Raw genomic sequence first — 26612 nt, 5'->3', positions numbered from 1 at the left:
CCTCTTGTGGGATGGTGACTAGTTGTTCCATGGCATTTGAGTTTATGAATTCCAGGAACTTTTGGGCTAGGGTGTTTGGGCTTGAGTAGTGTTCCCAGTCTATATTAGGGTAATTGAAGTCACCTAGTATGATGGTGTTTGGTGATACATTTATCCCTCTAGTGTTTTCAGGAATGCCATGTGAGGTTCCTGAGTTTGTGAGGGTGGCCTGTAACATGCTACAATTTGCAGAGCAGTCTTGCCTACGGTTAATTGCACCTGGATGGTCTCCGATGCATCATGCGTTGCCACCAGTCTTGAGGTGTGGGTGTCCTTGATGAATATGGATACCCTCCTCCTTTCTTGGTATTGTCCGGATTTTGGGGCCGGAACGCATGATATGAGGTAAAACCTGATAGCGCTGGGGTGCTCTCAGGAGCCTTGAACCAGGTTTCTGTCACAGCACAGACATCGATGTTCTCCATACTGAGAAGGGCCTCGAGTGCATGCATTTTGAGATTTAGACTTCTGGCATTGAGCAGCATTACCCTTAGTTTTTTTCCTTTTTGTGTTCTAGGGTGGTAGGTTTAGAATTTGAGCCTTGCCTAAAAAGGCACTATGGGGTGGCAAGAGCCTTTGCCAATATCCGAATCCCAGGGGTGACAGGTGCAAGCCGCCCTTGCGGCAGCGTGGCTTGTCCAGCATGTCATCCCAGGCAGACAGATACTGGATCCCCTTTGAATGACACCAGTGTTTAAGCCAATTGTTAAAGCTGATCATCTTATCTCTGTATGGGTGTGGCTTAAGCCTTTAAAAGTGAATTTATCATCTTACAGTTCTAACAAATACTCATTGACAGAGGTCAAATATCAGTACAGTTGTGTTTGCTGTCATGTATGCTTCAAGATAAAATATTCTGATATCTTGTACATAGCATGATTTTGGAATTTGTAATGCAAATATAAACAAGTAATATTTGACACCTAGAGGAGCAGTAGGAGGTAACTGCTGAAACACTTGGAGGTGTCACTTAACCCAATAAGCTGTCTACTTAGCAGATTAGGTCATGGCTACAATTTGGCTCCCAGAAAATAACAAAGTGTAAAGACTTTTCCCCATCTTTATATGGATATGTTCATCAGATGAAGACAAGAAATATAATCACAACGGTACAGAAGGAAAACACGTCTCTTATAAAACCAACAAGTTTATTACAGAATATGTCTCTGCTGTCACTTTAGAGTATGCTAGATTTATTTCTTCTGGACTTTGAGCATGGTTCGGTGAAGTTGAAAACAGAATTTATAGAGAGGGGTTATAGTTAGAATGAAATAAATCTTATAGAGAGGGGTTATAGTTAGGATGAAATAAATCTAGTATACTCTAAAGTGACAGCAGAGAGAACCAGAAGAGCTAAACCTTACTTTTCTGATCAAGTCTGTATTAGGGATGAGGGGGTACAAGCGAACCAGCAGGTCCCCCTGATTTTTATCCTATACAGATTATCTCCATAGGATTAAGGGTATAATTTGCAGGAACTGGCACATATCGCTAGTAGATGCAAAGACCTCTGAGTTAGTAGGTCCACAGCCTAGATTTGTTCATAGGAATAAAACAAATTTGAAACAATATTTATTACCCTAGAGCTCCTGCTGTCTCCGATACTGTAGTGACTGGTACCCGAAGATGTGAGAAATTGTGCCTTTTGTGCGTACATAGATGAATCAGGATACTTTAAACACCCAAGGTCAGACCATTTAGGGAAATTGAGATTTATGGCCAATTGTGATACCTTTTAATGTGGTCTATGTAGCGCATTTTATCACTTGTTTCACATGTTATATGGGTAAGACTAACCGTCGTCTGAGGGAGAGACTCTGGGATCACCTCTATTTTACCAGAAGAGGATTAGAGTGTAATGCCTTGGCTAAACGCACATTATCAGCAGGGGGAACCACATATATTTCACTTTCACGTACTTCATGTACAGGCTGAGAGTTTTAGACTAGGGAATCTTGTTAATGGGACTGAGAGTGTGGAAGTCCAGTGGATTCTGATATTAGGGGCACATAGAGGCTTGGGACTGAATGATTCTGTCCCCCTTAAACCAGTGTTGAAATCCAGGAAAATAAGATATGTAGTTGCTTAGTGCTATATACCCTTTAATATGGGAGTGTTTTATTTTCTGTCACTTAAGTTTTGGAGGGAATTTTATACAAATTGATTGGGTGTTTTGAATTTTACTTGTGTGTATATAAGTTGATTGTTATCCAATTGTTTTTGCTTCATCCGACATAATGATGAACATTGCGAAAGCGCTTACATATTCTGTAATTAACGTCTTGATTTTATAAGAGACGTGTTTTCCTTCTGTTCCGTTGGGGATTATATTTCTTGTTTGCTGGATTTGTTTAGTTTCTTGCTGTTTGGACTGTTTCTTATCAGATGAACTGAAAGCACAACAAATGGTCAAAACATTTTCAGATGATATAAGAATGTCATTTGGTCTTGATAAATGTGAAAAAGCAACCTTTAAATTAGGAAAGCTGCAGCACCAAGAAAACAGCCTGAGACTGGAACATGATATAAAAGAACTTGAGCAAGAAGGCATGTATAAATATTTGAGAATTGATGAAGGATCAACAATAAAACATGAACAAATGCAAATAAAACTTGGTGAATATTTTAGAAGACTACTATTAGTACTGAAAACATCACTGACATCTGGGAACAAAGTCCAAGCTATCCACCATTTGCTCTTTCTGTCTTAACTTACAGTTTTGGAGTAATTGACTGACCCAAAAAGGTTGTGGATCTGTTAGACAGGAAAACGTGAAGAATGTTTTATGCTCATCAGATGATTTATAAACATCAATGTATACCAAGACTATATATTCCCTCTTCTGAAGGAGGTATGGGTTTCCTCGAAATTTGATTACATGTATAGATCTGCAGTTGTAGGACTGCATACATATATGCTGACCTTAAAAGACCTGAGCATAGTGAAAGTTTTAAAATATGAGGAGAATAAGTCTAAGATGACTTCCCTGCTTAGTTTAGCTTAAGCTTATCGGTATGAAGTGGGAATGGAAATCAAACCAGGAGTAGATAAAAATCAGAATCAGGCAGCAACTGAATGTGCCAAAAACAAAGGAAAGAATATAAGGTCAAGGATCAGATGAGAAGGCAAGAAATGTGGAAAATGCATAAATATAGTTTAAAGTACAAAACTCTTGGAACAACTTCATGCTGATCAGGACTGAAAGCAGGAATAGTTAAGGAGAGGTGAATTTAAACCTAAAGACCAAAGGTTAATATTGGTGGCCCAAGGTAATGGACTATGTACACAAAACCAAAGTCCATTGAACATGTGTGAAAAAATCCAAAGCGGAAACAATAAGGGACTCTACCATCTCATTGAACTTTAATGAAGGTAAAAAGTAGTAAAACCACAAAGCTTTCGAGTTTAAAAACTTTCAAGTTTAAAGTTTCTAAACTTGAAAGCTTTGTGGTTTTATTACTTTTTGCCTTCATTAAAGCTCTGTGGGACGCTTGAGTCCCTTGTTTTTTCTGCTTTGGATTTTTTCCTGTACAATTGGGGCCCATTTGGGCTATGTGTTTTCTGTGGTGTGAACATGTGGGAAAAACAGGCAACTATAGGTTCTGTAAAACAGAATTGGAAATTATTGCACATCTTGTTGCTGGCTGTGATACACTAATGGCAGAAGGACTGTATACTGAAAGGCATAATAATGTTGTAAGACTATTGCATTGGGCATTATCCAAACATAATATTGAAGTAGCTGAAAAACATTGGAAACATGAGCAACAAATCATTCTAGAAAATTCTGAATTTTATATCACTTGAGATTACCCATGACCATTGGTTCAAAAAATAGATGGGAGGAAAAACAGACATAGTAGTCTATGAAAAGAAGAGAAAGGTAGCATTGATCATTGAAACTGCTACACCCAGTGACTATGTTGTCTTACACACCGAGAGACACAAAGTCATAAAATACCAGGATTTGCAGGTAGAAATGAGGGCTGTGTGAAAGAAGGATGCCCAGCCATTGAGCCTTCTATTCCAGTGTTGCAGCATTCTACATATGGGTTTACTCCTCTTGTCTTTCGTACGTCTGGCCAGTATACAAAAGTTTTCAGTCCCTCCGAGGTGCGTAGGATGTTTGATGTGAATGAGGGTAACATGGGCCATAAAAGTAATGTCTGCACGCACCAGGCCCCAGAACTTCTCAGCCTCCAGTCGTACGCCAGGTTCCTGCCAGTGCTGACATCGGATTCAAAGACAATAAGATAAGTACCCTGTTGGGGACCCTTTCAGTTCTTCTTTTTTTTACTTACATTGTCTATTTGTGTCATTCAGAAAGGGCAAGTGTAAGTGCGGCTGGCAGCTTTCCCACAAGGATGCCCACAGTCAGTGCCTTTTCTGCTTGGGATGGTCGCACGACTAAAAGGCCTGCTCCATTTGTCAGGCAGTTGTACCCAAGACCCTATGTAGCCACCTGTATGCTTTAAACCTTTACTTGGAAAATCAACGCCTTAAGCAGATTACAGTAGGGATGGAGGGCTCCTCCAACATTTTTTCTGAACCGCCAAAAAAGAAGGCCAAGACCTTATGGCCTACCTCTTCCTCTGGGCCTCTACCATCTGATCCTCAGCCTGTCACCAATGTTGGCCTGGTAGAAGGATCTGGATCTGCCGCAGTAGATATAGCAGGTACCTCCACGGATGCCACACAAATCCCATGGTGAGAGCACATCTGCTGAGGCTTTACTGATATCTGTCCTGCCGGGGGCGACCAGCATTTTCAGAAGGCCTGTCAGATTCCTCTGGTCCTTTGCAGTCTCCAGACTGTAGGCACCTTTAAAAAGAAAGCATATCTCTTCCGCTTCTGAAAGCATGCGTGATTGGCAGGCGTTCAGCCAAGGCCTATTTAATGCTTTCATGGTCTTGCATCTTACCTCTACTGTGAGTGCTAACATATCTCCACCACTCCTGAGCCCTAGGCCTCAGACTTCAGACCCTACCACGAAGGAAGAGTAAGACTTCTCTGATTCCTCCTTTGAGGAATCTTTTTATCTTACACTTCCCAGATTTCTTCCCCTTTGGTATGACTCCCCAGAGGAAGAATCAGTCAATCCTGACTCCCCAGCTGAGGACTTGACCTTTGGGGAAACTATTTCCAAGATGAAAGACCATTTTAAGTGGGAATCCTCTGTAAAGACTGAGGTCCAGAAAAGATAGTATGACCTAATTCAGATGGATTCCCCAAGCCGTCTGCTGTTCCACCTATCCTCCCTGCATTTCTGGATGCCTTTTCCTCAGCATCACTTAACCCAGATTCCCAACCACCTGCTCCACGCAGACCTGACAGACTTTATAAGGTGCTTGACACTGCTAAGCATCTGCTTAAGTGCCCACCTGCTGACCCAGCCACAATCTCTATCTCTACGGACAAGGCCTCTAAGCTTTTATCCACTACCACCATTCTCCCTGCTGACAAAGACAGCAAAACCAATGGAACATTTGGGAAAGAAGAATTATACCTCTGCTACCTTGTCCTTCAGGGCGACAGACTACTAGACACTCCTGGCCAAGTATGCTCTATACTTTCTAGAATCCGCCACCAAAGAACTGGGCGATATCCCTGACTGCTCTGCCAAAGCATCACTGTCTTCTATCCTGGCCCTCACTTCCCAGGTTATCAGGCACTGTATAAAGTGCATTTATGATGGTGCTGAAGCTTCAGCCAGTTCATCAGCATTTGCTGTATGTAGATATCTTATCTTCGCCTTCCACCCCTGCCTGATGACTTTAGGAGAAAAGCTTATTGATACACCCCTGGACAATACAGTATTGTTTGGCATGAAAGTGGCAGACCTTTACAAGTTACTGCAGCAAAAAGTTAAATAAATGCAGGATCTTAAACACTTGCTCGTCTCCCCCGTACCAAAGTTTCAAAGAAACTATCTGGCTAAAACCCATTTTATAAGCAAGCACTCTTGTCCTGCTGCTCCTTCAAGGTATAGGGGGCCTAAAAGTAGCAACCCCCTCCAGCTAGAGCATCTTTCTCCTGTAGCCAGAGACCGCCCTTTTAAGACAGGGCAGGTAGCATCTGACTACCTGCTATCCTTGCCGCCGCCTCCTCCTCTTTCCTTATCTCTGTCAGTCTGCCTCTCTGTGCTTCCCTGTGTGGACCCACATTACTTCAGACAATTGCGTCCTGTCAGTCCTCCAAAATTGTTATTTCTTGTTTTGGCTGCCCAAAATGAAAGGGCACCCCACAGCCACCTACACAACAGTTGCACCTCATTCAACCGGTGTTGCAAACTCTGGTGGCTCAGGGCACTATCGAATCTGTCCCCACAGCTGCAAAAAGAAGAGGCTTCTACTCCAGGATCTTCCTGGTCCCCAGGAAAGATGGACTCTGGAAACCTGTACTAGACCTCTTCCATCTCAACCTATGAGTCCCTACCTTCAGGATGTTGACCCTACCAACCCTTTTTCCTCTCCTGCTCCCACAAGCGTTCATGGCCATATTAGCTATAAAGGATGCTTATCTGCACACCCCCATAAACATCCCCATAAAACCAACTTTCAGGAAATACCTGAGGTTCTTGGTGGGCTCTTCTCACTTTCAGTTCTCTACCTTGCCATTTGGGCTTTCCACTGCACCAGAGTTTTCACAAAATGCTTTGCCCCAGTGATTGCTTATTGTAGGACAAAGGGAATACAGATATTCCCTTACCTGGTTGACCTGTTGATGCAGGCAGGCAGCAAGGAGACCCTCGAGCTCCACATCCACTTTTTTGTAACATCTCTTCTACATTCCCTGGGATTTCAGTTAAACCTCCCAAAATCATATCTCCAGCCAACCCAAGAAAGTTACAATGGTATCTTCGGTCAGTCTGGACACAGCACTCCCATCCTGTGGCATACAGGGTCCCCCTTCTCCCTTGCCTGAAAAAGGAAATACAGTGGTGGTTAGCACAAGTGAACCACAATCCAGGTATTCTCTTCTAACCACTGCTACCCACACAGGTCATGCACACATATGCCTCAGACTTGGGCTGGGGAACAGCTCTGGGCCATCGAAGGGTGCAACGCTTGTGGCCAAAGCCTCACAATCTAAAACATAATGTTTGAGAGATGAGGGCAGTTCTTCTGGCTCTTTGGGCCTTCTACCTTTCCCTCCAGCAAGGTCCTTTGAAGATTTACACAGACAACACCACTGTGCTGTGGTATCTCGATAAATATAGAGGGACCAAATCATACCTGCTCTGCAGACTAGCCCTTCTGGTATGGGAACTAGCCACCTCACAGGGAATTACCCTACAGGCAGTCTACATTCCCTCTTTCCACAACTTCCAGGCAGACTGTCTGAGCGCAACCATCGCAAACCACCACGAATGGATGCTTCACAGAGATGTTTTCTTGGATCTGGCCCACAGATGGGGTACACCTCAAATAGACCTGTTTGACTCCTCCATCAACAAGTAGCTTCTTGGCTTTTGCACCAGGATACCAGACCTGCAGGCGCTGGCAGCAGATGCCTTCTCAGTCATCTGGAAGGGGACACATCTATATGCACCCCCCCCTTCCCACTCATTCAGAAGGTCCTGCTGAAAATCCAGCAGGACACACCAAAAATATTTGTTGGTGACTCCCTTCTGGCCCAGACAGCACTGGTTCCCCTTACTTCTATAATTATCCAAGGGCAATCACCACAAGTTACCCCCCCCCCCCCGAGTGGATTTTCTCACACAACGCAAGGGATCTCAGATTCACCCACAGTGGCAGCTTCTGCACCTTGTCCTATGGTTGATAGGATTTTGATCCCCTTCAGACACCTTTTCAACGAGGATGTGCTCAGTGTCCTGCAGGAGGCCAGAAAACCAAATATAAGAAAATCCTACCTTTCAAAGTGGAAAAGATTCACTTTATGGTGTCACAAAAGACAGCTGGACCTTCTTTCTAGTGAGCCCCCTCTAGCCCTATCTTACCTGTGTGAGCTACTGCAGATTGGCCTGGTTTATTCTTCCATCAAAGCTCATTTGTCTGCAATTTCAGGATGCCTTCCTCTGGGTCTCCCATTAGCATCCAGACTTCCTTCTAAGCTCTTCCTTAAGGGGGTACTTCACCTCAGACCACCCAGGATACCATCTCCTCCTCCTTGGGATCTTAACTGTGTTCTTGAAAAGTTTGCGCTCCCTCCCTTTTGAGCCAGCAGACAAAGCTTCTCTAAAACATTGCACATGGAAAACTATACTGCTAGTGGCCTTTATCTCCGCCAGAAGAGTATCAGAGTTACAAGGCCTTATGGCTATTCTGTCTTTTCTAGTCTTTCACAAGGACAGGGTTACTCTTAGAACTAACCCCTCCTTCATGCCCAACCAGGCCATACACCGACATCCCTTCTTCCCCCAACCCACAGGGGGACAGTGAGAGAATACTTCACTCCCTGGATATGCCCCAACAACTCAGGTTTTACCTGCATAAAACAAAGTCCATCAGAAAGGCTGACCAGGTTTCCATATCCTTCCATCCTAGAGCTTTGGGGAAGGCAGTATCCAAACAGACCATATCTGCCTGGATCTCCAAGGCCATCATCTCCTGCTACCAACTCCATGGTAAATCTCTGCAAGGTGCAGTTAAAGCAGACTCCACCAGAGCTGTGGCCTCTTCAGGAGCCTTCTTTAAGGACCTGGATACCTCTACTATTCTAGAGACAGCCGCTTGGTCTTCAGTTCACACCTTCATCAAACAGTAGAAACTGGACCACATTTCTAGATCCAGGGCAGGGTTTGCCAGGGCTATCCTTCATGGATTCCTGGAATCTGCTTCTAGACCCCCCCCCCCAAATCACAATGAGCTTTGGCACTATATGTAGAATACTGCAACATTGGAATAGGACATAAAAAAAACTTTTGTAAAATCTTCACTTAACCATAGATGTCCTTTTCCATGTTGCAATATTATGACAGCCGTGATCTTATTCATATCACCCACACACTGGTTCTTCAAACGACATTAAACAATTTAGTGGTTTCAGAAATTGTACACCATGAACAATGTGATAAGATTGACATGTTCAACATCTTTGCTGATGGTTACGTCAAGACGGGCTTGCTCAGGGCTGTCCATTTGTTTCCTCCTTCCCCATGGTGACTGTCCCCATGAACATTTGCCATCCACTTGAACATGGCAGGGTATGGTACATCAAGCAGGTAGGAACTTGCTATTATTCCTTCTGTCAGGAGGTGAATACATATATAAATGGGCCATGTGTTCTCATTGCTTTCTCATAGCAATGCACATTTTGGGCCAGGCCAGTTGTACAGCAGACAGACTTGTCTTCTGATGCTGCACAAGTGACCATACCTGCTCCCCTCCTCTCCACCTCAACTTTCCCTTAACCCGCCTCTCCAAGAAAGTGTCACTACCCCTTTTAGCTTGGAAATCGGCCACCACAGACAGATCCTTTCTGTCATTCCAAATGGTTACAGAATGTCATAGTTTTCCTTACATCTCTGAGCAGGCATTACTTCTGCCCCTTCAAGATGACTCCATTTAATTCCTGCTGTTTTGAAGGAGTTGCTTCTCCTGGGCACCATAGAACAGGTTCCTGCTCATCAGATGGGCAATGGCTTTTATTCAAGAGGGAAACTAGTGACCCATTCTGGATTTGTCCCTTCTCCGTTTCTTTCTGATGGTGCCAATATTCAAAATACTAGTCTACAATTTTTACATCTTATGGTTTTTCTCGAAGCCTTTTTGGTCACCTTGGGCATAAAAGATTTATATCTGTATCTTCTGAGCCATGTGGTCCACAGGTAGTTTTTAAAGTTCTCTTTTTCGGAATATGACTTTTAGTTCTGTACTTTGCTATTTGGGCTTTCTGTGACATGAGAGTTTCTACAAAGTGCCTAGCTTAGGTGGATGCTGTCTGCAGATTTTAGGGAATTCAGAATTTCCCTTATTTGGATTATTTGCTATTTCAGTCTCCTGCAAGATCTGAAGTTTACAATAATCAGGCTCTCTTCTTTACTTGTTATTACAGTGCATACGGAAGACATATTCAGGACATATTATACCTTTCTTGTTGGGTTACACCACTCTTTTTCAGGCCTGCTCACTTAAATGTTATGAGAATACATGCAGGGATAGTATTCCAGGATTATTTTAGCTTGATTGGTGGGTTAGTACACTCAATTTCTGGCTCACTGACTGTTATATAACAGTACATGCAGAGGATTTAATCAGGACATTTTATTGCTGTATTATTGGGCTTAAACACTTTTCTTATGCTCACTCACATATATCCCGTAACAAGACATGCAGAATATTTACTAACCTGCCTGGTGGCGCAGCCTATCTGCATAGGCTTGCTGATTCATAGCATGAGCACCTGCAGCTGTGGAGTAAATAAAGGGATATTGAGACATACCTAGCCATTATTTAGACTACTTTAGCTTATCTTACTTACTGCATTCCATGGCTACCTACTTAGTAGTGGGGCATCCTGCATTTGACGGGCCTCCTGGATGCACTGGTTCAGAAGGTTCTGCTTCCGCCTCTTCAGGTCTGCATGGTGGTGACGGACCTGCTCACCAGTCCGAGGGATGCCTGTGGCACTGGTGAGTTCATGAGCCAACCGGTTCCAAGCCTCCGCCTTATACTCTGTTCCTTAGAACTGGCCCTGCAGGAGTCGGGTCTCATGCTGATGGACTAGGAGCCAAACCATATATCTTGACTCCTCGATGCCCCAACATTGCGCTCAGGAAGCGGGTTCCCTCTCCAGCACCAGACATTCTAACTGCAGATGGGAGCTACAATCAGTTATGGCGAGTATTCCCGCTTATGCGGCTTAAATATGCCGCATTTCCCACACTTTTCTGTGATTGGCCAATGTTAAGTTGTCAATCTCGCCTTCATTCTTGCTGGATGGGTTCGGAGCCGATCCTTGGCTCCGACTCTGCTTATGCCAAAGCTCAAGAGCTATTTTTACCGGCTCGAGGTAACCCTGTATCCCACAATGCTAGGTGCTAACTACCCAGATCTCGTTTGCCGCTTAGCTGCGAGGTTGCGTTTTTGCCGGCTCTGGTAATTTTTCAAAAAGAACAGCTTTTTGGGTAAGATTTTTTTTCCCTTGTTATTTCAGTTTAGTGTTCTTTATACCCCGTGACTCCCTCATCGGCTCCGAGGGGGCGAGTGGCATCGAACCCTTGTCCGACCCCGTTCTCCCTCTTGGAGCCTCGGCGCAGGTGAGTTCGGCTCCGACATCGGCCTCAGAGCCATCCCTCCCGGTGCCGGGAGGGGTCCTTATCTTCTCGGAGCGGGGACCTTCTTCTCTGCCTGATAGGGGGAGTGCTTTCGAGGTCATGAGGAGTGTGCTGGCCCCTGTGCCTGTTCCTCGGTCAGCTTTTTCAGCTCCTCCCACTGTAGTGCCTGCTACGGTCTCTACTCATCCTTTCGACCCTGACCGCAGAGATCCTACACCTCAGGGGCCCCCATTGGGAGCATCCTCCTCTTCTGAGGCCTCCTCTGATCCGTCAGGGGAGCCCCCTCAGAAGAGGAAATTTAAGAGGAAACATCTGGACTCCCCTTGAGTCAGTCACATCTGATACCGACGTGGATGAGTCGGAGGGATCCCCAAGATCCCCCTCTGAGGATGTCTCCTTCTCTGACATCCTTGAGACCCTCAAGCAGAGGGGGAAACTGGTCTACCCTCAACCCTTCCGAGGACGAGTCGGTCTACCTAGAGGCGTTTGGTTCTCGCCCTTCCACCTCCTGGGTGTCTCCGCCCTTTGACCCCCTTATGGAAGTGGTGGCCAGGAAGGCTTGGACTGCCCCTGACTCGATGGAACCAACCCCAAAATTTATCACAACCCCTGCTGATAAACAGTTTTTGACCAAGGGTGTCCCTGTTGATGCCATGGTGGTGGCTGCAGCCACTAAGAGGGAACTGGCTGATCCTTCGGTACCTATCCATCCTCCTAATAAGGAATCTAGGACCATGGATAGGTACGGCAAGCGGATGTTTTCTTCAGCAACCTTTACCATGCGGTCGCTGAATTACTTGTGTCATTTCACCCGTCTTCAACGAGACTTGCTCAAAGAAATGGGTGACACACTACAGGATCCAACAGCTGCGTGGTCTCAGGACAAAATCATCTCCCAGCTGGCAACCCTAAACTCTATTGTTAACTCCTCCATGCGGCTTATTTCGTATGCGGCCAATGGGGCGAGTAGGGCTGCAGGCACAGGTGTGGCCTTAAGACGGCATGCCTGGATGCGGCTTTGTAACTTTGCTGACCCCTTCAAGGCGTCCTTCAACTCTCCCTTTGATGGTTCAGCGTTGTTTGGAACTCGGGTGAAGGATACTTTGACCAGTTGCAAACAAGACGGCAAGACTCTCTCTGCCGTAGGAGTCCGTTTTTCCACCCCGTCCAGACCATACCCCAAAGGTCAGAAGGGTGGAAAGATGTGGTTCTGCAAACCACAGGGAGTCGCGCCGGACGCACGAGGCAAGTTCCCCCCTAGAGGCAGGGGGGGGAACAACAATAGACACCGCCACATGGGCAGAGGGGGTCCGCAGAATCAGGGTAGCAGAGAAGCTGTCTCTGGCCAACCCTTCCAGCATCCCTGAGAAGCTGCCCGACTGTCCACCTTCGGAGGCAGTCAGGGGAAGATTATCACTGTACCCAAAAGCCTGGCTTTCCCTTACCGAAGACGCATGGGTATGGTCGATCATATCAGAGGGTTACAAAATTCCTTTTGTCCACACCCCAAAACAGCCAAACAGGCCCCTTCCAGATGTTCCACCCCGTCTAAGGGAAGAAGCAGTATTAGAAATCTCAAAACTGCTAAGAAAAAGGGCCATCCAGCCAGTCCCAGCAGACCAGCAAGGATCCGGAATCTACTCCAAGTTTTTTTTAGTACCAAAAAAGACAGGGGACTGGAGACCAATTTTGGATCTCAGCAGACTGAACAAGTCTATTCAAAGAACGAAGTTCCGGATGGTCACGCTACAGTCCATTCTACCCTTTTTGGGTCAGGAGCATTGGATGTGCTCTATAGACCTTCAGGATTTGTACTACCACATCAAAATGCACAGACGCTCCAGAAGGTTTCTCCGCTTCCGGCTGGGAGTCAGTCACTAATAGTTCAGGGCCCTGCCCTTTGGTCTCACTACAGCCCCCCCCCCCCCGAGTGTTCACCAAATGCATGGCAGTGGTTACGGCTCATCTGAGGCGTCAAGGATTCCAGGTGTTTCCATATCTAGATGACTGGCTCCTTACCGCCACCACCAGGCGTCAACTTATTCAATCCAGAGATAACACCATTCAGATTTGTGAAGAGCTAGGTATCTCCATAAACTTCGAAAAGTCTGCCTTGTCGCCTTGTCAGTCTGTTACCTTCATAGGCGCCATATTAGACACCGTCGAACTCCCTGCAAAACTGACGGCTCAAAGAATCGCAGATATTCGCGAACGTTCATATCCTGCTTCAGTACAAACTTGGCCTGAATTTTGTTGTTCTGAAGACTCTAGGTCTCATGGCGGCTGCCATTACGTTACTTTCCTTAGCTCGATTCCACATGCGACTCCTGCAATGGATGCTCTTCTCTCAGTGGTCCTTCCAGCAGCTCCTGATGTCACACTACATTTTGATAACTCAATCATGCAAGAAACACCTGTCTTGGTGGATGGTCTCTCTTCAAGTGTCTCAGGGCAGACTCTTCGTCTCCCCCCCCCCCCCCGGTTGCTACAGTGACAACGGATGCCTCCCTGATTGGGTGGGTGGGGCATTTTCAGGGCAGGACGGTCCAGGGCACTTGGCAACCTTTCGAGTGCCATCTGCACATCAGTGTCCTAGAGATGAGAGCAGTTCTTTTAGCATTGCAAGCCCTTCAGGACTCTCTTCCCATTGGGACGATTGCAGTTCAGACAGACAATATGTGCGTAGTGTGATACATCAACAAGCAGGGCGGAACCAAGTCCTATCCCTTATGTCGAGAAGCACTCAGACTTTGGCAGTGGGCGATCTCCTCTCAATGGTTTCTGATAGCAATGCATATCCCCGGGAGGTCCAGCGTCATAGCGGACAGGCTGAGCAGAGCCATTCTCATGCCGCACGAGTGGTCTCTCAAGCAGTCAGTAGTGGAAGACATTTTCAAAAAATGGGGTCAGCCTTGCTGCGATCTTTTCGCTGCACCCCAGAACAGCAAATGTCACGAATTTTTCACTCTTCCCTCTTCCCGGCCACCCTCCCAGAGACGCTCTAGTCCACAATTGGCCCCGGGGTCTCCTGTACGCCTTTCCCCCCTTTCCATTAATCACTCAGTTGATTCAGAAAGCTACCGCCTTGAGATCCGACGACTATCCTCATTGCTCCGTACTGGCCTCAACAAATATGGTTTCCGTTCCTGCACCATTACCTCTTGGAGCAGCCCTGGCATCTGGACCCAGTTCTAGATCTCTTGACCCATCAGTCGGGCAAGCTGCACCAATCTCTCCCCTCTCTCAACCTCACAGCTTGGTTGCTGCACTTCCAACCTTAGCCAGGCTTCCCTTTATCTCCCATTCGGTACGTGTCATCATTTTAGCTTCTCACAAATCTTCTACCAGGAGGATTTATGCCAGCAAATGGAAATGTTTTTCCTTCTGAGCAAAATCTAGGAACATAGACCCATTCGTGGCTCCTATCCAATCAGTCTTAGATTTTTTTGGCCAAACTCTTTAATTCGGGTTCTTCTTCCTCCACTATCAGAGTCCAGTTAGCGGCCATTTCAAATTTTCATGTTGGCTTGGCAGACTCCTCTATTATGTCTCATAAACTTTGTAAAGCATTCCTCAAAGGTATCTTTTTACTCAAGCCCCCCGGTTAGACATTCCCCACCGCAGTGGGATTTGAATCTAGTTTTAGCCTCCTTGATTCTCCCTCCCTTTGAACCTGCGGCTTCCTGTTCCTTGAAGTTACTCTTATGGAAAACTTTGTTTCTAGTTGCCATAACCTCTGCGAGGAGAGTCTCAGAACTTCATGCCCTTTGTGTTCGTCCTCCTTATCTTGTTTTCCATAAAGATAGAGTGTCCCTCAGAACAAACCCCTCCTTTTTACCCAAGATATCTTCTGAGGCAAATCTAAACCAGACTATCGATCTCCCAGTTTTCTTCCCTAATTACTCTGGCAGAGCGGAACAAAAATTGCATTTCTTGGATGTTCGCCAACTCCGTTACTACTTGGATAGAACCAGGAAAATTAGGAAATCTGACCAGCTATTCCTATCCTATGCTGAAGGGAAGAAAGTCCTTCCAGTTTCCAAAGTAACCCTTTCTAGATGGTTGGCCTCTGTCATCACTTTCATCTATGAACTGAGGCGTCAAAAGCTTCCTTCAAGACCCAGAGCCCATTCAACTAGAGCCTTAGCTACGTCTATAGCCTTTCAGGACAGGTTGCCCTTGGATTCGATTTGTGCGGCAGCCACATGGGCCTCTCCCCATACCTTTATTTCTCATTACAAATTGGACATGGCCTCCAGAAGCTGAGCTAACTTTGGTTCCATAGTCTTCAAGAGTCTGTTCCAACAAGCCACCCAGGGTTAAGGTGCTAGGGACACAGTCCCATCCAGCAAGAATGAAGGCGAGATTGACAACTTAACGTTGAGAAGTTATGTACCTACCATAACGTTCCATGTTAGTTGTCTTCTTCTCGCCTTCTTTCTTGCGTCCCGCCCTCCAACCCCCTAGCCTGAACAGACCGTTAGGATCCTAAGGAGCCTTGCCTTTCTCCCACTATGGTCTCCAGTGGTTACCCTTTTCTTGGGATAGCTATCTACATGGGTATGCCATTCTCTCCTTTGTTCTGGGGGAAAAAACTGCTATAGTGTTAGCTATCAAACGAGATCTGGGTAGTTAGCGCCTAGCATTGTGGGATACAGGGTTACCTCGAGCCGGTAAAAATTGCTCTCGAGCTTTGGCATAAGCCGAGTCGGAGCAGAGGATCGGCTCCGAACCCATCCAGCAAGAAAGAAGGCGAGAAGAAGACAACTAACATGGAACATTATGGTAGGTACATAACTTCTCATTTATGAATATTCTCGGCTGACTGCAGACATGCTTAGCAATGGTTAAGCAAACCTTTACTATATATATGTTAACAGTGGATGTTTTTCCGAAGCTGTCATGGCTTAGTGGTTCAGTACTTTGATTATGGTGCACAGTGTCCTTGGTTCAAACCTTATCATTGTATTTTATTTTACTACTGTCCAGACAAGTTAGGGGGAGTGGCTGTGTGTAAGCAACTTTGCTCTACGTTGCTCCATGTTGCCCGACGAGGTGCTGGTTGGTGCGGCACACACCTCCGCGCAAACAGATTGCGCTGGGTAAAGCGCTGTTTAGCTTTGGGCAACTATTTTGCGCTGGGTAAAGCGCGATTTAGCTATGGGCAACTACACTGCGCTGAGTAAAGCGCAAGTTAGCTAGGGGCAACTACATTGCGCTGGGTGGAGCGCTGCTTAACTGCGGGCATTTTTATATTGGGATCCTTTAAAATATTTGTTATTCACAGATACAATGGCCATTTCACTGCTTTTTAGTTGTGTTTATACATATATTATGTTGGGTATTTTTGCATATACTGGTTTGAAAAATAAATTTGGAAGGGAGTGGTGCAGCTTGAACCGTGAATGCCTCTTCATTGTGCGGACGCTCTACCATTACGCCATTGCTATTTGGTTTAATTTGCATAAACATTCTTTCTTATGCTCTTCCACGTGAGAATTGCTAACTGTAGCTAAGCAGTGGGCACACCCGCGCACACACGGGCAGCTATTTTGGGTATTTAAAAATATTTTATGGTTATGCGTTTTAGATGTGTGATGGGGGTTTACATTATCAGGCTGTGAGGTGTTGGGTGCAGGGACATTTGAGTGGACTCGCTCTTGTTAATTTCCTATTTTTTTTAACACTTGCAGAGGTGTGGACATTCCGACTGCTTGGCAGTCGGACACGCCCCCTGCTTTCTTACACTGTCCGTGTAGGACTTGCGATTCGGGCAGCGTGCCCTCATGCATATTCATGGCATGCTGACGTCATACCGTTCAACTGCAGCCTCAGAGTAAGACTTAAGTCTTACATGGAGGATTCGTAAATCCGGGGGTAAGTGTACACGTAGTCTACACTTTGTGGTAACCTGTATAAATCCCTGCCAATATTTAAAGCTGCAAGAATATCAGCAGGAACACTAGAATTAGGAGGAAGCAGATGCGAGTTATGTTTGTGTGTTCTGTTCTCTCAGAACAGCATACACTTAGTGTAGGCGTTATTGAATCCCGACCACAGCCTGTAAGGCATTCTGTATCCTTGTCCTTAAAATATGTGAGGATATTACATGGCAATAATATACAGTTGTCAGCAAATGAAGGGGAGGTTGGATGTTAATGAACAGAACTTGTGAATTCTATACTACCTACTTACATCTCTAACCTTATAGAAACCAACCAGTACAAGCCAATAGTGGGGAAAAAAAGCAGCAACTAATAACAAAAATTCCACTGAATGTTCAAAGGACGTACACAAACCCAGAAATTAACATGTAAAAACTTTTAATCTCCAATTTCATCCATGAAGGGACTTCTTCAGAATAAAACACTACAGTTCAGTTACAATAATATATACACACCTCTAACCAATCACATAATCAGCTCAATTTACAATGAAAAACATTTAATACAATTAATAAAAAATCAACATCATCATAGCCAATACAATTAATATCAACTAACTTATTGCAAAATCTTTAATCTTCTGTTTAAAAAAAAAATAATAATATTGATAGAACCATTCAAACCAGGATAGGTATCTGCCCCTACCTTTAATTGCCAGAGGGTTTCTGTTTGTTCCACCCTATTTTTAAAGTCCCCACACCGCCTATCCAATGATTCCTGTTCTATTACTGTGAACAAAAAACTTATGGGACTTGGGACACTCCAAGAAATGTTTTTATATAGAGCATTTTTATTCTTAACTGCATACAAATGTTCTTTAATACTAGTGTCCAAGGTTCTAGTGGTCATACCAACATAATAGGAATTACATCCACTACATGCACTGATATACACCACTCCTTTAGACTTGCAGATAACTTTTCCTGAAATTGGACTAGTGTAGTTAAGATGCTCTAAAAATAAAAAGTTCCTTCTGCAATAAACCTACAAATAGAACAATTATCACACTTGTACATTGCATTAGGTTTAAAAAACAAAACCCCTTGATTCTCAAAACTAGTGTTATCATGCTGTAGTATATTTTTCGTGTTGTAAGAATTCCTAAAAACAAGTGTAGGTTGTGTCCCAAGACTTTAGCTAACTCTGTATTATCCTGCAAGATCTTCCAATTATTTTTAATAATGGAACAAATATTATACTTATCAACTGTCATATCATAATTACATATTACGTATTTTTAACAATTATTTTCCATACCCAATTTCTGAAAACGTTTCATCAAAATGGGTGGAAACTTTTTTTTTTTTTTTTTTTTTTTTTTTTTCTTTTGTCTGATTTCTTCAGCTGCTATTTGAAGCATATTGACATCATTACCTCTCAACGTAAATCAGCTGTATATGGGTCTATATTAGAACATCGAGGTTTAAAACCTTTGAATGTTCTAATATCGAACCCTACGGAGCAAAAGCTTAAAATATCGAAGCAACAGAAACCCAAAATCTTTCCTAGGGAAAGATTTTGGTTGTTCGTTTCTGTTGCTTTGGTATTTTCAGCGCTGTGGTGGAAAGGTACGGGTCGGTTTCAGGTAAGTGTGCGATTGTTTGGATGTGAGGGTTAGGGCGGGTTAGGTGAGTTAGGGTTAGGGCGCGCGTTAGGCATGTGTGCGATTTGTGTGGACATGAGAGTTAGGGTGGGGTGAGTGTGTGATAGTGATGGACCTTAGGGTTAGGGTTTGGGTTAAGGTAAGTGGATAGTTAGTGGTGTGTGTGTGTATAGTTTAGTGTAGGGTTTAGCTGTAAGATTTTGGGTGTATGTGTGTGGATTGCTGTTTGTTTGATGTGCTTGTGTTGTGTGTATGTGTTTTAGAACAGCAAAAATTTTTTTTTCCCCCCTAGGAAAAAAAATCCCTGTTCTGACAGTTCGAGATTGTAAGCTTTTGCTTACATACGGGCAATTTAAATCACCGTTCGCTTCTTTAAGCGGTCAGTGATCTAATATAGACCCCTATATACAATACCTCTTTTTCAAATTCTCTATCATCTGATGTCATCCTTGATGCTCTAATTAGCTGCCCCTTAGGAATATTATTTTTAATGAACCTTGGATGGTTACTCTAATAGCTTAAATAATTATTAGTGAAGGTATTTTTTTCTAAAAAATCCTACGTTCAAATCTAACAATACATTCCATCTCAAAAATACATCTAAAAAAGCCAGCTCAAAGCCACATCCCCCAACTGTAAAAAATCAGTAGTAGTATTCAGCTCATCAATTTAAGGCAATGACATCATTTTCTGTTCCCTCTAAAATTGGCTACCAAATATAAAGTAGTTTACTGTAATAGATTTGTAGATGGTTTGTTTTTGATTTTGACATCGTGCTGCTGTTTCAGGGACAGCAAGTATGTCCCAGGAGTAGCTTTCAAGAAGGCTTTTGTATCTCAATTGTTAAATACTGTTGTATAGTAAAATATTTATATCAACACGTTAGTTCTGTTCAACAAGAAATTGGTTTGGGGGGGGGGGGTTGAAGATTGCTACAGTTATCAACACATTCTGATTGATTACACCTGGGCTTAGATTGGGCTTGTTATCCAGTTTCTTGTCGAAAGTATAGTTAAAGGACATAAAGGGCAAAAAGGTTTGCCCCGTGTGTTACTGTTAAATTGTGATGATTTTGTCCTTACCTTTTGCTTAACTTCTTCCAGGACCATCCGGCATAGGGAACATACCATCATCTGTACATGGTAAGCCAAACATTTTTATGTCAGTACTGAAGAGCAGTTCAAAGAAATATTTAGTGTGTGATGTCTGTCAGGACTGTTGTGTGTAGTGCTGTACAGTCTGTAATAGTGGCACAACTGTTATTTTGTTAGCATTTATTGGACTATAATAGTATCGTTAATTTTTTCCTGTGTTTTGTTGCTTATTATCACAAGTGATCCTGATAGTGGAAGTATGGGACTTCTATCACTAGATGTCAGAGTTGCATCAGACTCTGGCGATGATGGTGGCCAAACCTGGCACATTCGGGGGGGGGGGGGTGCAAAAGTTGAATCTGACACTGAGTTGACATGTAGCCATCACCGGAATTTCTATTGGACACAGCCAGTAGGCCTACGCCAACCCATTTCAGTAAGCCCTTAGCTATTGGATAGGTGGAGGGCGAGACAGTAGATCAGGGAAGTGTGGTTACTGCAGCTTCAGTGCCTATTGACTTTTACTGTAGCCGTAGTTTGGAGGAGCTTCCATGCAGGAGGGTTGTTGGGGGTGTTCGGTGGAGGCATGCTATCCATCCTTTACCTGATCCAGGTGTCTCTTCTGTGTCACTCAGCTTAAGAGACACAGGCATGTTTCCATAGGTCCTTCAGAGAAATGCTTAGTTTTGTAGATGTGGCAGAGACTGACATGCCTGACTGCCTCCACTGTGCTGCCAGTTCAGTGGATCGGATGAATGACACATTGGAATGGGCAATGTCTGTGATGGAGTTTCTGCTGAGAGGGGGACTGTATCCTCGTGGGTGTAGCTCAGCTGCATCATTTCCTGTTGGTGAGCATGACCATGCCTGATTGTGCTCCCACAGTAGCAGTACTTCCACTGGTTTGTCAGTGATTTGAGCTGTCCACATCCAGATGTGACAGGCCATGGGGTCATGGTCTTGGGCGTCCTCGTGAGGGGAGCTTGTCCAGCAGACATGTCACATTCAGGTGGCAGCAGTGCATCCGACTGTACTTTTGAGAGGTATGACTGTGTGAATCTTTGCCTGAGGCCTACTTCTTATTGGAATTACATGTGTCCATTACTAAGTGTCTGCTGTCGCATGTTAAGGCCATTTTTGTACAAATCTCCCACCTTTTACTTGGTTACACTACTAAGTAACAACATGCAAGGATATGCCAGTCATTCATATTATTACGTAGTACACTCCAGGTTCACCACTTACCTTGTAAATCCAGCAGTTGCAATAGTTTTAGTTCAGGGCTGACTCTGTCTGCATGCAGTACACAGCCAATTACATGGCTAGGTATAGGTTGAGAGTATTGCCTGGTATCAATGTTGGTGTGTGTGTGTGTGTATGTATGTATGTATGTGTGAGTGTGTGTATGTATGTGTGTGTGTGTGTGTGTGTGTGTGTGTGTGTGTGTGTGTGTGTGTGTATGTGTGTGTAAGTTTTTAGGCCCTTAGGTGGTGAGTGAGTATCCTATACATTCTCTCTTAGCCAATGCGAGGGCATATTGAGCATGACTATGTCTGCCTACACCCACAGCAGCTGCTGTTTTCCCCCTCTGACGCCTCACCTGCTTGTAGCTGTGGTGACCTTGCCCTTGGTGGAGGGATGTGTGCCCCTCCCCCTTGTTGATCCTGCTGAAGCTGTTTACTTAGTATGATGTTGTATAGCATAGTAAATACTGTGTATATTTCTGTACATGTCCATGGATTGTACTGCAGGGCTCCCCCAGATGTATCTAGGCATCAGAAGCGTGACTTTAGCAGCCCAAACGTGCACTCTATTTCTAGTTTTGAGTATGTGCCTCATTTATGGCATTCTTCAGCAGATGTGTTTGCATTTCTGATGGGTGTCATCAGCCACAATAACTGTGCATAACCTGCATCCCCCGGTAAATGACCCTACGGGATATCCCCCTCCCCAGTGAATATCTGATACAGTTGGGAGGTGTGCCAGATATGAGTCATGGTAACTGCCTAGATTGCCATTACATATGTTCAAGATGATTCCCTTAACATTACACATGACTTGGTAGTTAATAGAATGGAAGTCTTTTCTGTTTAGAGCGTTACCTGTTCCCCAGATGATGCCTTAAAAATTTCTACATGTGTGCAGTCTATGACACCCAGTACTTTAGGGTAATGTGCTTCAGGGTAGAACCCCTGCATATTTCTGGCCCTATCCTCAGGAGTGCGGGGAAAATATGTGGTCACTAGCATGTTTGAGCATAGCATTCAGGAATTGATGGAGGATCCTGGATGCTGATGCCTGTGACACTTATCCCGTGTTGGTCTCTGAAAGGTACCTGTAGCTAAAATTCTAAGTGCCGCACATACCTTTGTCTCCACTGGGATGGGTTCCCTTCTGTTTGCCTTGGCTCCGAGTTGAGGATGACAGAGGTTGCAGAGTTCCAATAGTGTGTCTGTGTCCACCCTGTAGTGGTCTACAATTTCCATATCGTGTAGATTGTGATTAGTTACCCAGGGTCTGAAAACTCTTCTCCTTCTTGGCCTTAGTCCATTAGCAGCAGCAGCAGCATAGACTTCAGCCTGTTGCAAATAACACATGGATTAAAGCAATAGTAGCCCCTAATATTGTTTCTGTGTAGCTTCCTATCTGTGGCTGTATTCCAGTATGTTTTCACAGGGAAAACCAGCTCCGAGTCTACACGGTTGCCTTATAGCTTGTTGAATAGCTCCTCCATCTTGGATTGGTTGATTAACATACAGTTCAACTGCTTATGCTGTAATGTTCATGCCATGGTGTTTATCTTGTTTGCGTAGCTCTACTTACTGTGCAAAGCTGCTTATTGAATCCAAAACAGTGTGCTACCTTGTCTTTGTTGCAGCACGACATGCACATGGTATGAACGGACTGTGTAGGCTTTATTGAATCTGATTTCTAAATGCACAGACCTGGAATTGATGCCAGATATAGCCATAGAAAAGAAATGCATCCAGTCTATTAATCTTCCAGTAGTCTTCCCTCAATATCCTAACGGAGGCGAGTACTTATTGCATTGTCTAGACATCTGCTATCATTATGTTTTTACTTAGCTAGAACGAAGAGTATTAGAAGGGATGAGCAAGTCCTCATTTCTTTTGCTCAAAACAGAATAGGTCAAAGGGTGACTTTATACAGGTGGTTTTCAGATTATATCAGGTTTTGTTACATGAAATGTAGCAAACGTGTACTAAATAAAATTGAGGTACATTGTCCAGAGCATTGATTGCATCTGTGTTCTTTTTCACAGGTGCCACATTTCATTAGATGTGTGTTGCTGTGACATGTACTTCACTGCATAATTCTGCAAGATGGTAGAAACTGGATGTAACTCTGAGTCCAGGTCTACCTTTGCTGCTTCCATATTGAATGACTTTCTGTCTCGACTCCACTCGAGGTTTATGCTGGGGACTCTTCCCTTTTGTTGAAGTTTGCATATAGGATCCTTATATTATGTACTTGCTGTAATACTAAATCTGCATGATCCAGTTCAGGAAACCTGCCCACCTTCCACATACTTTTAACCATTTCTTCTTCAGGGAAGCCTAGAGGCTATAGTAATTGTATTTAGTTAGTATTATTAAGTTGCTACTATTCTCATGAACAATCTTGATCTGAAGAGGAGAGGGAGGTGAGGTGCTTTAGAACAATGGAGTAATTCTGGAGTCTGGGAGATCTTTAAAAGTGCTGATACTGTTGTCTGCAGCTATCAGTTCTGTGGTTGGAAAATGACTGGCATGGATAATGAAGATCTAACATGGCAGGCTGATAACTTTTATTTATGGGCTTCATATAGAAGTACTTTAGTGTAGGTCATATTAAGGACATTACAGCCATCTCATGGGTTTCCTCAGTCATTATCCATATCTAATTTACAAGTGGGGGTTAATCAGGGATAATGAACTACTAGTTTTCTTTCTGTAGTGGACAAAACAGATGGAGCTAATAGTCACCAGTAAAATGAAAAAAAAAAACTGATTCGTATGTACTGGCCACATTTCCTATAGGGCATCTTCTTGTTTAGCAGAAAAGGCCTGCTGTTAAATGTTCCTGTCTTCTCATTTTCAAAAATGGGCTGTAAACCAGCTGGGAGATGACTAAAATGATTGAGTCATTTTAGAAAATATCAGTGTGGGTAACAATCCAGTTGCCTGCGACTGTAGATTGCTAATCAGTGTTATTAGCACTGCTCTGCAGTATACATGTTTAATTATTCTGTAGTAATACTTCGAGCTGCCTCAAGACATGATTAACATTTTAAAAGAAGAAAAAATCTATCCACATTAAGGCCTAATTTAGTAGCAAAATGCACATTTTACTCCTGGCAGTAGACATTTTGTTTTATTGGACCTATTTTTTTAAGTATGTATTTGATTTTCAGAGTTTCTCATTCTTCATGGTATGCATTGCATTAATTTCCATCTTCCACCTGGAATGGGTACAAACAGCTGTAAATGAAGCCAGTACTGGTTGGATTACTTCTGAGACTTGAAGGCAGCTTAGTTGTTAATGAAGACCGTACTCTGAAATGGCTTCAGTATGACATCCGACTACCGATCTTCTGAAAAAACAGAAGGATAAAGACAGAGACAGACTGCATAGGTCCAAAACTGCCGATGATGCTTCCATTAAGCTAGTCGCCAGTCTGCCGGTACTCAGTGAGGCACTTTCCCAGCCCCTGATACCCGTGTCTACAGATTCGCAGGCCTCTACTGAAACCCATTTGGAGTCCGGTATGCCGCGAGATGCTTCTTCGACTATGGAACCTGTGGATGTCTCTTCCTTGGATAGGTCCAGAGCTGCTGTGCAGGCACCGGCTTCTGAGGGTGTATTTAGGCCTACCGATTTTCATATTAAACCGACTTAGTTTCAAGACAAAAATACTGAATTTCTCAGGCCTAAAGTTCACACTATGCCTAGGAAATGGATGACCAAAGTGTATTCTCAAGCCCACATGCCTCAAAAGCAAATGATTAGAATGGCTGAAGACCTTATTACCTTAATTAGGGAAAGCCAGCCTTCCCCCTCAGAGACCTAGAACTGATTTTCCTTCTGATTCATCTGATCAGGAATCTGATATCTCTGTTCCTTCTGATTACCAGGGCATACCCTTATCTACCTATGAGGATTCTGATGCAGAGGATTCCATTCCCTCTGCTTCCCCTCCAGAAGATGTTTCTTTTGGGAGCATTTCTGCTGGGAAAGCCAGGACTACTCAGTCCAAAAAGAGACTCGGGGGGGGGGGGGGCTGCCTCAGCACAGTCCTCTAGCTATCCCTCCTGTTCTGGAGACTGTAGATGATGTTTTCCTGGAATCCAGCCTTACCCCGGATACTTTGCCTCCAGCTCTCAAGAAACCTGACTGGTACTATAGAGTACCTGACTCTCTCAAATTCCTTTTCAGGAATCCTACTGTGGATCCTGAGACCATTTCCCAAGGACTCAGCGGCATTAAGGCTACTACTGCCAAGAATCTGACAGGGATTCTAGGGCTTTAGATGGATGAGGTAAGAAAGTATACACCTCTGCTACTCTAGCCATTAGGGCTTTAAATTGCCAATTTCTTATGTTAAAGTATCAGCAGCATAGTATGGGGCTAATTAAACAGAAGCTGATGTTGATTCCTGACTGTGCAGAACACAAAGATTTACAAGAGTTAATGCATTCTGCTGACCAAGTTGGTAAACATACTTTGCAGTGTGGTTTTGATGCTTTAGAAGCATCTTGCAGGGATGCTGTCACTGGGTCTGTTCTTAGAAGGCCTGATTGGCTTGAAGAACAAAACTTGCCATATCATGTCAAAGCAAAATTACTGGATGCACCCTTAAACCAAGAGTGCCTCTTTGGCAATAAAGCAGAAGAAGTCCTCAAAAGGATGGAGGAGAAAGCTAAATCTATGCTAACTGTTAAAGATTTCATACAAGTACAGCCACCTAGATTCAGTAGGCATTGGCCTTCAAAGATCTGGTCCTTTCCTGTCCCTACCAGGCCGTCTCCGTCAAAACCCAGGGGCAGCAGACCACCAAGACATCCATCTCCGGTTATGTACAGATCTAAGCAGTGGGGTCCTCCCACGTCCACAACAGGGAGTAGTAAGCCACCCCCCCCCCGTGGTAAAATTGCACAATGATTTATCCTTGACTCCTCCAAGCCTTGCTCAATTACTTGCACCTATAGGAGGAAAACTCGCCCTGCATGCAAACAACTAGGAATACATTACCCAAGACAAATGGGTTTTAAACAGTTTCCCTAGGATACAGATTTTACTTCCACTCACTCCCAATCCTAAGGGGATGGCCAGACCTCCCCCCAAAACCAGTGGGCAGAGGCCCAAAAGCAAGTAATTTCTCTCCTCAGCATCAAGGCTCTTCAACCTGCCCCAGCAGAACAAAGGGGACAAGGCTTTTATTCAGGACTGTTCTTGGTTCCCAGAAAAGAAAACTCCTGGCATCCTGTTCTAGATCTGTATATTCTCAACACCTTTCTGGTGGTTCCAAACTAAATTCACTGGCAGACGACTTAAGCAGAAATCTTATGGACCTACACAAATAGAAACTGGAACCCAAAATATTCAAGCTTTTGAGGAACAGATGGGGAGACACCAGAGGTGGACCTGTTTGCTTCTCCTCAGAAATATCAATTGAACAAATAACTGC

The 26612-nt window shown here is 44.1% G+C and overlaps 1 protein-coding gene across 3 annotated transcripts in view; it reads left to right on the top strand.

The window, feature by feature from the left end:
* APTX (aprataxin) overlaps nt 1–26612 on the top strand; it is a 1163679-nt gene that overhangs the window by 82786 nt on the left and 1054281 nt on the right. Inside the window, exon 2 of one of the 3 annotated variants that reach the window (XM_044060973.1) lies at nt 19934–19972. The exons of the other annotated variants lie outside the window; for them this stretch is intronic. The gene's annotated coding sequence lies outside the window, so the exon portion shown is untranslated. The remainder of the gene's footprint in view (nt 1–19933; nt 19973–26612) is intronic. 3 annotated transcript variants of the gene reach the window in all.

This window comes from Protopterus annectens, chromosome 2.part0 (genome assembly GCF_019279795.1).
Source record: "Protopterus annectens isolate FY-2018-M chromosome 2.part0, PAN1.0, whole genome shotgun sequence".
Taxonomy (NCBI): domain Eukaryota; kingdom Metazoa; phylum Chordata; order Ceratodontiformes; family Protopteridae; genus Protopterus; species Protopterus annectens.
Note: the sequence above shows the minus strand (reverse complement) of the source record. Positions and strands in the feature narration are given on the sequence as shown.